Source organism: Macaca thibetana, chromosome 14 (genome assembly GCF_024542745.1).
Source record: "Macaca thibetana thibetana isolate TM-01 chromosome 14, ASM2454274v1, whole genome shotgun sequence".
NCBI lineage: Eukaryota > Metazoa > Chordata > Mammalia > Primates > Cercopithecidae > Macaca > Macaca thibetana.
Genome location: NC_065591.1, coordinates 68,065,809 through 68,084,478, shown reverse-complemented (window position 1 = coordinate 68,084,478; position 18,670 = coordinate 68,065,809). Strand labels below are relative to the sequence as shown.

The window sequence follows — 18,670 nt, the reverse complement described above, 5'->3', positions numbered from 1 at the left end:
AAGAAACGTACTAAATAACTCTCTCCTCAAGTCTTAACAATGGAATATGAATCTTGATCCTGTAGTTATTGAAAACCATTTACCAAAAGTTTAGCTGCCAGGAACTTACTTAGAACTGGGAATTTTCTAGTGTAAAACACAAAACTACACGGCGCTGGGGACTCGCGCAATACCTGCTTAGCACAGAGTACAGCCGCTGTAAAGTATTTGTTAAATGGGTAAGTGAATGGTTGACGCGACTGAGTAAAACGAATGAATGAATGAATGAATGAATGAGCCCACTGTCTAGCCTAGAAGTTAGACACAGAACCGAAATAACTGCTATATCCCGTCCCAGGCGCTGGGGCTGCTAACTCCAACTCTGTGTCCCGAGGTGAGCCCCCCTCCCCCTACTTCCCATAGTCCTCTCAGCTCAGAACCAACCCAAGGCAAGGAGAACTGGACTGCGCGCCCCAGCCGGCAGTATGACATAAAGAAAAGGGGTGGGGAGGAGGAAGAAGGGGCAGAGCCAAAGGAATCCGCTCCCTCCACAAGCCAGTCCCCGCCTCCCGACAGGATCTTGGAGGCGGTCGGAGGCTGCTAGAACCGAGCACCACGTCACGGCATCCCGGCGCGTCCCAGCCAGGGGACCCCACAGCGGGGACGCAACGCATCGGAAACCCGGGCAGTAGTTGCCGAAGCCCGCTCGGGGAATCGGGATCTTGTAGGATCCTTCCCCACTCAAGTGTCAAGGAGGCAAGCCCGCCCCGCCCCCTCTCCAAACACGCACTCCCTCGCAGCACCACAACAAGAGCAGCCCGCCCAGGCTCCTCACCCGGGCCTCTCGGCGCCGGTTGCAATGTCAAGCCCACGACCCAAGCCCCTCGGGGCCAGTAGCTGTTGTCAGGGGTCCCGGCTGGCACCCACGCCTCACTCCCTCCCCAGCGGAGAGGACAACGGAGAGAGAGTAAGCCAGCGGACAGCCAGCCAGACGACCTGGACTCACCGGGAGTCTCCCAGAGCTAGACCCCCGGAGTCCCAGCACCAGGCCTGCCAGAGTCCCCCTGAGTCCACCTCGGGGAGCCCCACGATCCCGTTAGGAAACAACGGAGGATGGGGCTGGGAGCCCCAAGCCGGGCTCCGAATGCTTGGCCCGGCGCTCCTCTACCCTGGCTGGTCTGCCAGCTCTTTCCAGGACCCTGCCTGAGAGTCACCCACCTGCCCGGCCTTTCGGGGCTCATCTAAAAGGCTCCTCCGCCAAGACTAGGGGACACCAGGAATTGGGTTTGTTTGCGGTGCCTCTGAAGGGGCAAGATGGCGACAGATAACAGGGCGCAGGCGCAGCCGCGCGCGGCCAGTCGGGAGGTGTAGTTCGCCTTTCCCGCCTTTCGGAGGACAAACACCAAAAGCCTTCCATTCATCTTGTCCTTTTTTTCCTCCGCGTTATGAAAGAAAAGGACAGACATCGCGGAGGGTGCTGGGAGTTGTGGTCGGAATACAAACTCCAACCTCTTTCGCTTCGGGTTTGCTGTCGTACGCGCAAGGAAGGCCGGGATTGTAGTTCTCTTGGCTTCTGCTACATACCCTCCTGTCTCTGGCTTCGCGCGCCTCTCCTGGGCTGCCTTCTCCCAGCCAATCGGCTGCCCTCTCTGCTACGTGTGGCGTCACACGTAGCGGCCAAGATGGCGCTAGCGGGTGTAGCAGGGGTTTTGCTGCGACCTTTACTGTAGCGAGGTTAGGGATGATGGGAGAGCAGCTTTGTTCCTGAAGTGCCGTCGAGGATTAGGATCGAGTTTCTTCGATAGTGAGGGCAATTATTAGCGGCCTCTAGCCTCCCAGACGGCATCTTGAGGAGAGAGAATCCACGCTACGAGAACTAACATAGTGGACATCGCAGTTGTCCGTAGCCGATTTGCGGGTTACGGAGTTGCAAGTAGAGAAGAGGAAATCCGAACGTTCTCGAGTTCGGTTTCCTCCACGTATGAAATGGGAATGGTAGTGATATCCCGTGCTATCTCTGTCAAGGGCAAGAAGGAGAAGGAATTTATTTGAGGCCCTACGACGTGGTAGGTTCACCCTCTACCTTTGTTCTTATTTTATTTGTGGAAAAGGTCTTGTTCCTATTTTACAGGTGAGAAAGGGGGCCCAACATAGAGTTATTTGCGGCCATAAAACCGAAGCCAGTTGCCTGATAGTGAAGATTCAATGAAATCTTGTGATTGACTTCCCTCTTTAAATTTTTTACTTTGGGTAACATCGGATCCGGTAGAAACTCTTCAGAAAGAGTTTTTAATATGCATTCTACAATTTCCAGACATAGTTTCCTTCTTGAAAAATTGGGTTAATACTACCCTATAGGGATCTTGTGAAGCACCACATAAACGTTGTAAGTTGTGAACCACTATACAAACGTATGAGACTCTTCATGTTCTTGAGTGGAACTGTAGGTTAGGAAGAGAAGGTAAATAACAGCATTTAAGTTTTCTACTACTATTTGCCCATTAGCTAAAAATACTCTCCGAAGTCTAGGAAAATCACTGTTGTTGAAACCCAACCTACACCTTCAGAAAATCGTAAAGTGGAACATATTAATCACCAGGCCCTTCCTCCACTGTCTCCCTGATCTTCCTATGCATCCAGCTGCTTAAGAACTCTTGGAAAGATAGTAAGTGAAATCTTCATAGAGGATTTTTGCACTTTCATTTGAGCCTCGCAACATTTCAGTGCGACATGTACGATTAAGGTGTTTCATACTATGAATGAGAAAAACAGATGTTCCAAGAACTCCCTGGATTTCACAGAGCTAGGAATTGGAAGGGAGCTAGGCTTTGTAATACCAGGTCTTCTGACCTCCAGGTGTCCTTTCCTCTACAATGAATGTCTACTCCTCTACAGTGGAGTAGAAATTGAAAGACAAGGGGCTTAAAAAACTGACCCTGACTTTAAGAAGTAGCATATGAGTGATGAATTGTTATAGTCAATCCTTGTGCTTACTAAGTGCCACATACTGGTCTAAGCATTTTACATGTTAATTCAGTCCTTAGAACAACTTTACAAGGTGGAAACTTTTATTATCTCTAATTACAAAGGAGGCAACTAAGGCCTAGGAAGGAAGTAAAATAGCTTACCTAAAGTCACACATAAGTAAATGGTGGCTCACACCTGTAATCCCAGCACTTTGGGAGGCCGAGGCGAGTGGATTACTTGAGGTCAGGAGTTCAAGATCAGCCTGGCCAACATGGTGAAAGCCCACCTCTACTAAAAATACAAAAATTAGCTGGGCATGGTGGCATGTGCCTGTAATCCTAGCTACTCGGGAGACTGAGACAGGAGAATTGTTTGAACCAGGGAGGTGGAGGTTGCAGTGAGCCAAGATCACTCTACTGCATTCCAGCCTGGGCAACAGAGCAAGACTCTGTCTTAAAAAAGAAAAAAAAAGGTAAAGCTGGGATTTAAACTTGATTAGGTTGGCTCTAGAGCCTTTGCTCTAGACCAGTGGTTCTAAACTTTAATGTTCAAAAGGAACCACTTGAGGATCTTGTTAAAATGCAAATGTTGGTAGTATAGATAATAGGTAAGGCCTGGATCCTATAGGCCTAACAGGCCCCCAGGTGATGTTGATGGGGCTGGTCATTACATACTACAGTTCACATCTTCCCTTTTCTCCTAACCATATTTGTTTTGCAGCCAGAAACTACCTTTCCCGTGCTGTCTGTGACTGCTTTCTAGTCCCAAATGTTCCCAACATGCTCTTCCCTAAGGATTAGACTCGAACTTTTTCCTCAAGCTTATCCCGCCCCTGTCTTTCCCTCTAGGATAAGACAGACATCCCTGCTCCCCCACTGCTTACTGTACACCTTGTTACAGAGCTCAGAACACTGAATTATGGCCATTTATTTGAAAATCTTCCTGGCTGGGAGCAGTGGCTCATGCCTGTATTCCCAGTAGTTTGGGAGGCCGAGGTGGGTGGATCACTTGAGGTCAGGAGTTCAAGACCAGCTTGGCCAACATGGAGAAATCCCATCTATACTAAAAATAGAAAAAGTAGCCAGGCATGGTGGCATGCATCTGTAGTCCTAGCTACTCGGGAGGCTGAGGCAGGAAAATCACTTGAACCTAGGAGGTGGAGGTTGCAGTGAGCCAAGATTGTGCCACTGCACTCTAGCCTGGGTGACAGAGCAAGACCCTGTCTCAAAAAAAAAAAAAGAAAAAGAAAATCTTCCTGACTGGACAACGAGCTCTTTGAGGAGAGGGACCAATCAGATCTGTGTACTATAGAGTCTAGCATATAATAAGAATAATAGCTAATATTTATATAGAGCCTTCTGTATTCCAGATCATGTTATACACATTAACTTGTTTAATCCCTGATAAAACCTTACAGATACAGTTTTATCCCCATTTTATGAATGAAGAAACTAAGGCATAGAGAGGTTAAATAGCTGGCCCAAGGTAACAAGCTTGTAAGTAACAGAGCCATGATTTTAAATAAAAGGCACTTTCACTCCAGGAAATGTGTGGTAAATAAAATGAGAGCCACTCTACACTCAACCAAAGAAGAAAAACTAAGACTTACTATCCTATTAGACATGAGTATAACTACCTGTAGTCTGGCAAAATACATAGAAATCTGTTCCCCTGGCCAGGTGCAGTGCTTCACGCCTGTAATCCCAACACTTTGGGAGGCTGAGGCGGGCGGATCACCTGAGATCGAGAGTTCGAGACCAGCCTGACCAACATGGAGAAACCCCATCTCTACTAAAAGTGCAAAATTAGCTGGGTGTGGTGGCACATGCCTGTAATCCCAGCTACTTGGGAGGCTGAGGCAGGAGAATAGCTTGAACCCAGGAGGTGGAGGTTGTGGTGAGCTGAGATCGTGCCATTGCACAACCTGGGCAACAAGAGCAAAACTCCATCTCAAAAAAATAAATAAAAATTAAAAAAAAAAAAAATCTGTTCCCCTTTGCTGGATTTACTTTCTTTCCTTTCTATCCTGGACCCCATTTTTATTTATTTCAAATTCAGTCTCAATCAGTACTTTCAAGTTTATTCAACCATCTCTGTCCTTCCGTCGACCCTGAAATAGTTCTCAACCTGTGATCAGTTTCCTATCTTCCCCCAAGTTTGATATAGCTGTTAGTCAACTCTTAGTGCATAAGAAGTATTATCCCAAACTTTAGTGACTTAAAACAAGAATAATTTTTTAAAGTTTTATACGTTTTTGCCGTTTGTATTGAAATCAAGAGTGGCTTAGCTGGGTGGTTCTGGCGTGGGTCTTCCAAGCAGTTGCAGCTATCTGACGGCTGACTGGGGCTGGAGGATCAGCTTCCAAGGTACCTCACATTGGTTGGAAAGTTAGCAAGGAAAGAGGCCTCAGTTTCTCACTATAGACCTCCCTATAAGGCTGCTTGAGCATCTTTGGGATATAATAACTGGCTTGCCCCAGAGCAAGTGATCCAAAAGAGTGTTACGGAAGCTGTAATGTTGCAATATGTATGCAGAGAGATTTAGATATAAAATCAGATTTTATATATTTGTATAAATGTGTATGAAACTCACATACTATGAAGGTGAATTTGTACAGCAGTAAAGCTAGAACAACTGGTGGGAATAAGTTGAAGTAATACTACGTAGCATTTATTACAGACTCATTATGAGAAGAACACCTTGCTTATCTTATTTAAACCTTATAACATTCCTATGACTTAGTAATCATTGTTCCATTTTACAGTTGAGGAAACCAAGCCCTAGAGAAAAATCATTTGTCCAAATACAAATATCACCAGAAGACTCTTCCCCCGAACACACAGGTGTTAAGGAGGTCTGGTTATCTATGATTCCATAACCATTGCTGTGGCCTAAATTATCTGTTTTGCTCATGAATCTCCAATTTGGGTGGGACTTAGTGGGGACAGTTAATCTCTGTTCCTCTTGACATCAGCAAGGGAAATTTGAAGACTGAGGTCTGGGATCATATGAGGGCTCATTCATTCATAAGACCAGCAGTTGACATTGGCTGTTGTCTGGAATCAGTCACAGGCCCACCCAGGTTCAAGGAAAGGGGAAATAAGATTTTATCTCTTGATAGAAGCATAGTAGCATCCTGGAACACCTATTACCATGCTCATTTTTAGAAATATCAACTGCCATAGTCTATCTTCTGTCCACAACAGTTCATATCCCTCCCACTTGCAAATGCACTCATTCCTACCACCCAAAGTCTTTCCATTTTGGCAACATGCTTAGGCTTGAGATCCAGGATCTTGTCACCTAAATCAAGTCCAGATATGGGTTAGGTTTCTTAGGTGCAGTTGCTTTCAATGTAAAGACTCAGGAACTAAAGAGACAAGTTATCTTTTCCCCATGCATCCAACGTACAATGGTGGGACAGGTATGGAAAAACCACTGTAGACCTTAATCAGAAAGGGGGAATAAAGGAGGCATGCCAGGACCACTGGTTCATAACAGTTCTGATGCTAGTTCCTTGATCAGGAATGATCTCTAGGAATGATTCTCCACAGCTCTTGACTCTACCCTCAAGCCTCTAGGTTCTGCTCTCAGAGGCGTTCTTTATTTTCCATAGAATATAGCCAGTGTTTGAGACCAAGTAATTATTTATTTATTGAGACAGAGTCTCACTCTGTTGCCCAGGCTGGAGTGCAGTGGCACGATCTCGGCTCACTGCAACCTCCGCCTTCCGGGTTCAAGCGATTCTGCTGCCTCAGCCTCCCGAGTACTTGAGACTACAGGTGTGCACCACCACGCTCGGCTAATTGTTGTATTTTTAGTAGAGATGGGGTTTCACCATGTTGGCCAGGCTGATCTCCAACTCCTGACCTCGTGATCTTCCCACCTCAGCCTCCCAAAGTGCTGGGAGTACAGGCATGAGTCACCACACCTGGCCATGTCATTATATCTTTTTTAGATGGATGAATATTAATTAATTTATTTATTTATTTATTTTTATTTTCTTTGAGATAGAGTCTCGTTCTTGTCACCCAGGCTGGAGTGCAATGGCATGATCTCAGCTCACTGCAACCTCCGCCTCGCAGGTTCGAACAATTACCCTGCCTCAGCCTCCCGAGTAGCTGGGATTACAGGCTCGTGCCCCCGCATCCGGTTAATTTTTGTATTTTTACTAGAGATGGGGTTTCACCATGTCGGCCAGGCTGGTCTTGAACTTCTGACCTCAGGTGATCCACTGCCTTTGCCTCCCAAAGTACTGGGATTACAGGCGTGAGCCACTGTGCCCAGCCGTGTCATGATACCTTTTTTAGATGAATGAATATTCAAGTTAAAAAAACAAAATGATACATGTGCATAGAAGGAACTAAAGGGGAAAAAGATCAATCTGAAAACGAACTATATAGAACAGCATACCAGCTTCATACTAACATGGTAAAAGCAGAGGCTTTGGGTAACCAAAAAGTATGTTAAGCATGAGAATAATTCTAAAGGCTAGCTATATATTTTCTTCCTTCTAAAAATAATTTCAGTTAAAGAATTTACATATAAAGTTCATTTATCATCACCCACTGTGGGTGAAGCTCTGTCAGGCTCTGGAGAAACAAATTACTAAACATGATCCACTGCCCTTCACATACTCATAATCTAGTTGGGGAGACAGACACATACACAGATAATTGCCATATAATATGGTGTTCATGGTATTAGCAAGTTGTTTTTATTTTTTTTAATTTTTATTATTAATTTTTTTTTGTTTCGCTCTTGTTACCCAGGCTGGAGTAAAATGGCGCGATCTCAGATCACTGCAACCTCCGCCTCCTGGGTTCAAGCAATTCTCCTTCCTCAGCCTCCTGAGTAGCTGGGATTAGAGGCACGTGCCACCACGCCCAGCAAATTTTTGTATTTTTAGTAGAGATGGGGTTTCACCATGTTGGCCATGCTGGTCTTCAACTCCTGACCTCAGGTGATCCACCCGCCTCCGCCTCCCAAAGTGCTGGGATTACAGGCGTGAGCCACTGCACCCAGCCAGTATTAGCAAGTTATAGAAAAGAGTTCCTGTAATCCCAGCACTTTGGGAGGCGGAGGCAGGTGGATCACAAGGTCAGTAGATTGAAACCATCCTGGCTAACACGGTGAAACCCCGTCTCTACTAAAAATACAAAAAAATTAGCCAGGCGTGGTGGTGGGCACCGGTAGTCCCAGCTACTCAGGAGGCTGAGGCAGGAGAATGGCATGAACCCGGGAGGCAGACCTTGCAGTGACTGGAGACCTTGCCACTGCACTCCAGCCTGGGCGACAGAGTGAGACTCTGTCTCAAAACAAAGAAAAAGAAAAGAGTTGAGGAGCCGTTAATTCTTCCTAGGAGCTAGTAAGGAAAAGTCACCAAGAAGACAACATTCAAGTAGGGCCTTAAAAGATAGAAGTTCAACAGACAAAGGAGGAAAGGCTATTCAAATCCAAGAAAGAAATAGCAATGGCCAACTTACAGGCATAAACATAAGAATTTTGAGAAATGCATACATTTCAGTTTAGCTAGGTGGGGATTTGGGGGTGGCCTCATTACCACTGGTTGGAGGTAAAAGTCCCAACTCTCCACTTGGCCTTGTCTGACCGTTCCACCTGAGAAGGGAGGGGCACCTCTTTGCCACTAGGTACAGGTGAAATTCTGTGTTTTACATGTGGTGGGCTGACAAGGGTGAGAGGCAAATATTAGAAGAGGGCCTTGTTACTGTCCATTGAGGATAAAAGTCTAAGCTTCCCCCTCTGTCTTCTCTGACATGAACCCAGAAATGGAGAAAGGCAGTTGGGTGGTCTCATTAGAACCTGGCCTTTGCTGGTGGGGTGGGGGTTGGGTTGTAGTTTTTTTCCGGTGGTACTTATCTGGAGTAGAGATGTTATCATCTAAAAATGTTCTGTCTTGCAAAGCTGCTCCTTTCCCAGTCCTTTGACTAGACAGAGCAGGCTTTTCCAAGGGCTTTAAAAAAAAAAGAAAAAATGCTGTGCCCATCAGCATTTCTGGGTTGCCAGCTTTTCCAGTACCCAATCTGGGATATGTAAGAGAAAACCCAGGGAACTCACTACTGAGTATTCCTTGGGTCCCAGGTCCTTAGATGGTCTGCCTTCTAGTCACCTTTCAGATTCTTCTTATGTTTGTTTTATGTATAATGTTTTACATATAGTGTCCAGGGTTTTTAGCTGTACCTAAATGAAGGAATAGGGAAAAGTAAATATACTCTATCTTTCTGTAAGTGGTGGTCTGAGGTCAATTGATTTGTTACAAAGCTGCCAGGGCAATGCTCTGTGAAAGCCACCATTAAAAGAATGCAACAGTGGGCAACAGACTGAGAGAAAAATACTTGCAGAACGCTTATCAAACATAAGACTTGTATCTAAGTAAGAAAACAACCCCATTTAAAAATAGGCAAAAGACACTTCACCGAAGAGAATATATAGATGGCAAATAAGCACAAGAAAACATGCTGAACATGATTAGCCATTAGAGAAATGCAAAGTAAAATCACAATGTCAGAGCTGGGTGCAGAGGCTGTCTCCAGGTGCTGAGACAGGAGAATCACTTAAGCCAAGGATTTCAAGGCTGTAGTGTGCCGTGCTTGTGCCTATGAATAGCCACTGCACTCCACCCTGGGCAATATGGTGAGACCCCACCTCTTAAATTGAATAAAATCATAATACAATACCACTACCCACCTAACAGAATGGCTGAAATAAAATACACTGACAACACCAACTCCTGGTGAGGATGCAGAGCAACTGGAACTCTCATACATGACTGATAGGAATGCAAAATAGTATGGCCACTCTAGAAAGTAGTTTGGCATTTTCTTATAAACTTTCAAACAGTTACCATATGACTCAGCAATAATATTCGTACACATTTTGCCTAGAGAAATGAAAAAGTTCACATAAAAACATATATGAGTGTTTAGAACAGCTCTGTTCATGTTCACCAAAAACTAGAAATAACCAGATGTCTTTCAGTGGGTAAACAAGCAAACTGTGGTACATTTATGCAATGGAATACCACTGAGCAATAAAAAAAAAAAGAGGTAAGAAACACACAAGAAATTGGGTGAATCTCAAAGGCATTATTCTGAGTAAAAGAAGCCAATATCCAAAGATTACATATATATGATTCCATTTATATGACATTGTCCAAAAGGTACAAATATTGCAACAGCACACAGATAAATGACTGCCAAGGGTTTGGAGTTGGGGGAGGGTGATGGAACTGTTCTGTATTTTGATTGTAGTGGTAGTTATAAAAACTTCGTTAAAATTTATAGAACTGCCAGGCACAGCACTTTGGGATGCTGAGGTGGGCGGATCACAAAGTCAGGAGTTCGAGACCAGCCTGTCCAACATAGTGAAACCCCATCTCTACTAAAAATACAAAAAAGTAGCCAGGCGTGGTGGCAGGCACCTGTAATCCCAGCAACTCTGGAGGCTGAGGCAGGAGAATCGCTTGAACCCAGGAGGTAGAGGTTGCAGTGAGCTGAGATCATGCCATTGCACTCCAGCCCAGGCAATAGTGCGAGACTCCATCTCAAAAAAAAAAAAAAAAAATTATAGAACTATGTTCCCCAAAAAAGTGTTTTTCTTACTGCATTTTAATTAAATTTTAACATATGTTAATTTAACATAACAGTGGCTCACGCTTGTAATCCCAGCACTTTGGGAGGCCAAGGCGGGCGGATCACGAGGTCAGGAGATCGAGACCATCCTGGCTAACATGGTGAAACCCCGTCTCTACTGAAAATACAAAAAATGAGCCGAGTGTGGTGGCAGGTGCCTGTAGTCCCAGCTACTCAGGAGGCTGAGGCAGGAGAATGGCGTGAACCTGGGAGGTGGAGCTTGCAGTGAGCCGAGATCGCGCCACTGCACTCCAGCCTGGGCAACAGAGCAAGACTCTGTCTCAAAAAAAAAGAAAAAATTCTATACCATAAAAAGTATGTGATGCTGTATGTAATATTTTAGAATTTATTTACTATTTTTATTTATATTGCTAAGAGTCATCCATATTATCACATGTTGCTGTGGTTCATTTATTCTAACCGTTGTTTTTCCATTGTGTGAATTTATCCATTTTTTCAGCCATTCTCCCATTGATGAACATTTTGTTGTTTTTGTTCATGTGAACAGTTTGCTCTGAATATTCTTGTTCATGCCTCCTATTGAAATTATGCATTTCTCTAAGTCATTTGAACCCAAGAGTGAAATTGTTGGGTCAACTTTTCTCCTAAAGTTAAATATTCATGTGTTCAATTTTACGAGAAAATGCCAGGCCATTTTCAAATGTTAGACATAATATTTGACACTGTGAGAATGAGAATAAGAGTGTAATAGTGGAAGTATGGCGATCAATATTTGGGATGCTCCCACTGCACTATGCCCTTTATCCAAGAGACTTTGCCCAAATTCCCTCTTTTTTAGAAGCCTCCCCTCCTCCCACACCAGCCACAGTGAGTTTTCCTCCTGTAGGTTCCCAAGGCACCTGTTTCATGCAACACTTTAGGTAACTATCAGACTGTATTGAGATAATAATTACTTCTAGCAGGTAGGGAGCTTCTAGAAGGCATAGGCCAAGAGTCTTTGTATTCTCCATGCCTAGGACCTACACGGACACAATAAATATTTCAGTAAATGAACATTCTTCCTCAAGTCTATACCCCTACTTTCCCAGTATCAGATAATGAATGAAATTTATTCTTTCTTTAATAATATAGAATATAATTGCTTGTTTCCATGGTAGTTGCCAATGCCAAAGCTCCTTGAAGGAAGGAACTATACCCCTTTTTTATTATATCCAGCCTTTAATATAGTGCTTGGCAAATTGTAGATGCTTGAAAAGTGTATTGAATATATTTAATAAATTGAACCTTGCAGCATTTTAAGAGTGTTTATTCACAGCCTGGGCAACATAGTAAGACTCCATCTCCACAAAAACATTTTTAAAAAATTACCCAGGTGTGTGGCATGTACCTGTAGTGCTAGCTACTTGGGACTGAGGCAGAAGGATTGCTTCAGCCCAGAAATTTGAGGTTACAGTGAGCCATGATCATGCCAATGCACTCCAGCCTAGGCAACAAAGTGAGACCCTATCTAAAAAAAAAAAAAAAAGTTTATTCTGAATGTCAGTTACCATGATCTAATGCTGGAGATAAAATGTAGAAGATTTAGCTACTAATAAATATGCCCTGATGACCATAGAACGTATTCATGCATATGGCTTAAAAAACAAAAATAAAATAATTCTTGGATATCAAAGGGTGAGATTTCATTTATATTATATAAAGTTCAAAAGCAGTTGAAAATAATCTATAGTGATAGAGGTCTGAATAGTAAATACCTTTGGGGAGTTACCACTAGAGCATGTGGGAGCCCACTAGGATGCTATCAATGTTCTACATTTTGATCTGGGTAGGGGCTATATGTATAGATATTGCATATGTAAAAGTTTATTAGACTACAAAAATGATTTATGTGCTTTATATGGATTGTATCTCAATAAAAGTAAAAAGCACTATAATGGTGGATTCATGGCATTATACATTTGTCATAACCCATAGAATGGACAACACACAGAGTGAACCCTGGTGTAAATGATGGACTTTCAGTGAGTGATGATATGTCAGTGTAAGTTTATTGATTGTAGCAAACATACCACTTTGGTGCAGGATGTTGATAGTGAGGCAGGTTGTGCATGTATGGAGATGGGATGTATACAGCCTCCTCAATTTTGCTGTGAACTTAAAATTTCTCTAAAAAATAAAGTTGATTAATTTTTTAAAAATTAAAACAGGGCAGGCATGGTGGCTCATGCCTGTAATCTCAGCAGTTTGGGAGGCTGAGGCAGGAGGATCACCCAAGCCCAGGAATCTGAGACCAGCCTGGGCAACATGACAAAACCCTGTCTCTACAAAAAAAAAAAAAAATCCATGTTTGTTGGCATGCACTCATGGTCCCAGCTACTTAGGAAGCTAAGGCAGAAGGATCACTTGAGCCCAGGAGGTGGAGGCTGAAATGAGACATCCGTGTTTATGCCACTGCACTCCAGCCTCAAAAAAAGAGAGAGAGAGAAAAGAAAACAAAAAGCCCATCTATACCAATAAGGCTTTGTTTTTCTTTTGGTGACAAACGATGAATGAATGAATGAAAGGGTTTAAGAAACAATGGATGGCCGGGCGCGGGGCTCAAGCCTGTAATCCCAGTACTTTGGGAGGCCGAGGCGGGTGGATCACGAAGTCAGGAGATCGAGACCATCCTGGCTAACATGGTGAAACCCCGTCTCTACTAAAAATACAAAAAAACTAGCCGGGCGTGGTGGCGGGCGCCTGTAGTCCCAGCTACTCGGAGGCTGAGGCAGGAGAATGGCGTAAACCCGGGAGGCGGAGCTTGCAGTGAGCGAGATCGCGCCACTGCACTCCAGCCTGGGTGACACAGCGAGACTCCGTCTCAAAATAAAAAAAAAAAAAAAAGAAACAATGGATTAGCTGGACATGGTGATGTGCACCTCTAGTCCTAGCTACTCAGGAGGCTACAGCAGGAGGATGGCTTGAGCCCAGGAATTTGAGCTTACAGTGAGCTATGTTGTGTTTAGATGACAGAGTGAGACCCTGTCTCTTAAAAAAAAAGAAAGAAAATGTTTGTTGTTCACTAACTGAAAAGTTCTGGGATAGTTTTGGCTTCAGGCATTACTGAATCTAGGGATTCAAACAGAGCTAGTCTTAGTATCTCCTCACCTCTGAGCTCTGCCTTCTGTGTTCGCTTCATAATCAGGTTCCATCTGTTGGTTCCCAGCAGCCCCAGTTTTACATCATGCACCCTGCTTACAGCCTTAGCAGAAAAGAGCACCTACCATCTCATGAACAGTCTTACCAAAATCTCCTTGCTCTGTTGCTATGGGCTCCATCTGGGTCACATGCCCATCCCTGAACTGTAGACAGGGGCATGTAATGCCCTGATCTGCCAGATCTGAACCACATGTTACTCTGGGGAGAGAGGAAGCGATGTGGGTAAAGTCATTTATTCCCAAAGGACATGGAGTGAGTGTGAAGGTGGGCTTGGTTTCCCTTAGGAAAACTGGGGTACTGCTGTCAGAGGAAGGTGAAAGAATGCTGCAGAGCAAAATCACAGTCGCTCACTGAAATACACCATGGAAATGTATAATAAGAGTCGCTCAAATGTTCATACCCTTCTATGGGGCTCAGAACACACTACCCCAAAATATGGCATTTTGGCATATTGAATATTTAAGCTGAAGGAGCTTGAGAAAATGACTGATGCAGGAAGATCTCTCTGACCTCCTCCCACCCTTCTCCCTGAAGCAGGTCATAGGACCCTCTTAGCACTTGTGAGAGGTGCTATCCCTAACATCCTTTTCTCCAAGATGGAGGGACACCAAGAAGAATCTGAACAAACAGACCTTGCTAAGTTTCCCCTGGTTTATTAACCTTAGTTTATATCCCTTTCGTCCTATCATACTTTTCCAGTACTTTCTACTCTTCATCAAACCTAGCATGAAAATGCTTAGGTTTAACTATTTATTTGGGTCTTTATTTCCTTATGATGGCTCCTATATCATGTAAAACTTACATTAAGTAGATTTGGATGCTTTTCTTTTGTTAATCTGTTTTTTGTTACCAGGACCTCAGAGCTTAGAAGGGTAGAAGGAAAAGATATTGTCCTCTGCTGTACCTTTGCTATAGGATTCCTATTGGTGGGAATAATCCAAAAGATGGAAAGAGTTATATTTACAGGGATTTGAATTTCAATGCTATCAAAAACTTGAAGACAACCTAATTATCTTGCAATAGAAGAGTATTTACCTATCCCAAGCATCTACTCAGTATGGAGTCATTTTAAATTAACATTACAAATAATTGACATCAAGGAAAATGCTTATGATATGCATATGCATGTGAAAAGCATATGAGGGCCGTGCGCGGTGGCTCAAGCCTGTAATCCCAGCACTTTGGGAGGCCGAGACGGGTGGATCATGAGGTCAGGAGATCGAGACCATCCTGGCTAACACAGTGAAACCCCGTCTCTACTAAAAAATATTTTAAAAACTAGCCGGGCGAGGTGGCGGGCGCCTGTAGTCCCAGCTACTCGGGAGGCTGAGGCAGGAGAATGGCTGAGGCAGGAGAATGGCGGGAACCCGGGAGGCGGAGCTTGCAGTGAGCTGAGATCCGGCCACTGCACTCTAGCCTGGGCAGCTCCAGAGCAAGACTCCGTCTCAGGAAAAAAAAAAAAAAAAAAAAAAAAGCATATGAAAAGCATATGGATATGAATATAAAAACAAAATGGAAGAGGCCGGTGTAGTGACTCACACCTGTAATTCCAGCACTTTGGGAGGCCGAGGCAGGTGGATCATGAGGTCAGGAGTTCGAGACCAGCCTGACCAACATGGTGAAACCCCATCTCTACTAAAAATACAAAAATTAGCTGGGTGTGGTGGCGTGTACCTGTAATCTCAGCTACTCAGGAGGCTGAGGCAGGAGAATCGCTTGAACCAGGGAGGCAGAGGTTACAGTGAGCTGAGATTGCGCCACTGCACTCCAGCCTTCGTGACAGAGCGAGACTGTCTCAAAAAAAAAAAAAAAAAAGAAGAAAATACGTCCAAACATCAGCATATTAGGGTAGTGGAGCTATGGATTATTCTTTTTTCTTTTCTCTATTTCCAAGTTTCCTTTTAGGTATTTATATTATCATTATAATGTCATAATGTATTTTGTGAAACTCTATCTTATTAAGAATATTTCATTCTCCTAAATATGGAGTAGAGCCAAAATAAAGAAACCGTGACATCAGCCAACTAATGATTCTGGCTAAGGATATAGAACCTCAGAGTTAGAAGAAACCTCAGAGATATTCCACTGTAACTGCCTCATCTTACATAAGAGACGTCTGAGACCTGGAAAGGTGAGGTAATTTGTTCTAAGTCATGCAGGAACCAGGAAGCAGGTCTCCTAATTTTCAGGCTAGTATTTCTTCCACTGATTGAGCCAGTCAATTAAGTTTTAGAACTTTTTGAGATTGCTTTCCTGAAAATGCATCCTCAAGTTCAAGTTGATATCCATTCTTTCATTACTAATTCAGATTAAACCGGCTATTATTGCTTTTGTTGGGAAAGTGATGTTTTAGAAATAGTATTTAAAACTAATATCATGGCCTTTTAGGTCCTTCTCCTTCACATCCTTGCACATGTTTCTTTATAAGCAATTTACTGAATAAATGCAGAGGAAGCCCAGATCTGACTAAATTAAGTGGACCAATGTAAAGTCTCTTCACTTTTGGGGGTATCAGCTTCCTCATTTATTCAAAGAATGAGCACCAGGCCCCATTCCATGCTAGGCCCTGGAGACATGAAGATGAATAAGGAACAACCTTTAGGCCAGGCAAGGTGGCTCACACCTGTAATCCCAACACTTTGGCTGGCTGAGACAGGAGGGTTGCTTGAGCTCAAGAGTTCCAAGACCAGCCTGGGCAATATAGTGAGACCCTGTCTCTACAAAAAAATAAAAAATCGAGGCCAGGCGCAGTGGCTCACGCCTGTAATCCCAGCACTTTGCGAGGCCCAGGCAGGTGGATCACCTGAAGTCAGGAATTTGAGACCAGCCTGGCCAACATGGTGAAACCCCATCTCTACTAATAATAAAAAAAAAAAAAATAGCTGGGCATGGGGACACATGCCTGTAGTCCCAGCTACTTGGGAGGCTAAGGCAAGAGAATCACTGGAACCTGGGAGGTGGAGGTTGCGGTGAGCTGAGATCACACCACTGCACTCCAGCCTGGGCAACAAAGCAAGACGGTCTCAAAATACACACACTCACACACACACATATATATATAAAAAGTATCTAGGCATGGTGGCACACACCTGTAGTCCTAGCTACTCAGGAGGCAGAGGCAGGAGGATCACTTGAGCCTGGAAGGTCAAGGCTGCAGTGAGCTGTGATTGTACCACTGCACTCCAGCCTGGGTGCCAGAGCAAGACCCTGTGTATAAAAAATACTAAAAAGATACAACGTTTATTCTCCTGGGGCTCATAGTTGAGTGGGGAAGATGGGATGGGAAGATAGACATGCAGATAGCTGTATACATTATAGAAGAAGGTAATAACACAGGATGTTCCTAAAGGTGCTGTGCTATGAGACTAGGGGAATAAAAAGAAGGATTCTTTCTATCACAAAAGGCTTCATAGCAGAGGTGGTGGCATTTGAGCTAGACCTCATAAAGTGAACAGCATTTTACTAGGCAGAGTAGTGAGGAGAGAGTATCAAAGATAGCAAGGCAGAGGAAATAGGAAAAACAAAGGCATGAAGACATAAAAAAAAAAGTACACATAGAATGGGGATCTCGAAAAGCAAGATAAAGGATGTTAGACTCTTAGTGGTCCTCAACTGGGAGTACTTGTCAGAATAACTTGCAGAGCTCTATTAAATTTTAGAAGATTGTGATGTACATCCTTGAATAAAAACCTTACATGGCCACTGAAATCTTATCTATGCCCTAGAACTTTTTGGATCTATGTTTACCATAGTACCACCACACTTAGTACCACAAGTTATTACCATTTAATCCATGTTGGAACCCAAGTGGCAAAAACAATGCCTGTACTCTGGATGGTGAATTGACACTGATGAATGGCTTGATCATCAGAAAACCAAAGGGGATTGCAAATGAAAATAGAAATAAAGACATAGTCTCACACACTGAGTTTTCCCCAGTTCATTTTTTGGGGAAAAAAAAAAAAAGCCCTGTTTTTAAAGGTTCACCCAAGTGCTAAGATGCCTCAGGTGAGGAGTTGATGATAATCAGTAATTATCCAAGGTGAAATTCAAGATATTTTATAAAGATGGAAATAATAACCCTGTCAGAAATGGAAATCAGCTATCATGGGGTATGGGGCTATAAATCCAAATATAATATCCAACTTGTCTTCACCTCAGAGAGTTTCCAGCTGTTGATGACGTTCTGCTGTGATTTGCCAGAGATGAAGTGCATTTTTAATAAAACTCTGCTCCAGCCAGCTAAATGAAAGGCTTGGAGCCATACTCTCTTTCAAGAAGTGTTGAGCACTTGTGAAGTCTGCAGAGAAATGGTAGAAGGTGTCCACTTTCTTGTCAGTTCCAATTAAGATCTTTTCTTTGCAACCCCAGAGTTGAGCATTATTTTCTAAGCGAGCTAATGGAAGATCAAGTCAGGTCTTTCTCGGGTTGAAAGGACACTTGTTGAGATGCTATGGGCTTTAAACTTACTGCTCCAAGTCCAGTAGTTCAAATTCAAGCCTTGCTGAAGGCAGAGGTAATAAAGGAACACACGCTTATGGAGAGCCCAGGGAGTATATATGTGTCAAGAAATAATTATGGGAAGGAAATGGTCCAAATAATGCTTGAATATGTGCATAAACACGCACACACACACACACCCCTTGTGCTGAAACATACAAGGCAACCAGTAGTAATGGCAGTTATCTCACCAGATCATAATTAGATTGGAGACTCCTTGGGAGCAAGGACTGAGGCTTTTTGAGCTCTGAATTCCCCAGCAGTGTTGAATTGATGATTGGCCTGTTGAATTTGAGAAGACAGTGGTATGGGCATGTGGCAGTGTCTTCCCACAGTCCCACTAGACTGCCTACAATGCTTCAAATAAGCCTTGCCACCTTCACACCCTGCCCTGTGGCTGTACCCCTCTGATT

The 18,670-nt window shown here is 43.7% G+C and overlaps 1 protein-coding gene across 11 annotated transcripts in view; it reads right to left on the bottom strand.

The window, feature by feature from the left end:
• The window catches only part of EMSY (EMSY transcriptional repressor, BRCA2 interacting), a 105,721-nt gene extending 104,420 nt beyond the window's left edge, over nucleotides 1-1,301 (bottom strand). For all 11 annotated transcript variants that reach the window (XM_050756058.1, XM_050756068.1, XM_050756061.1 and 8 more), the window contains exon 1: nucleotides 1,198-1,301. The gene's annotated coding sequence lies outside the window, so the exon portion shown is untranslated. The remainder of the gene's footprint in view (nucleotides 1-1,197) is intronic.
• Nucleotides 1,302-18,670: the final 17,369 nt, after the last annotated feature.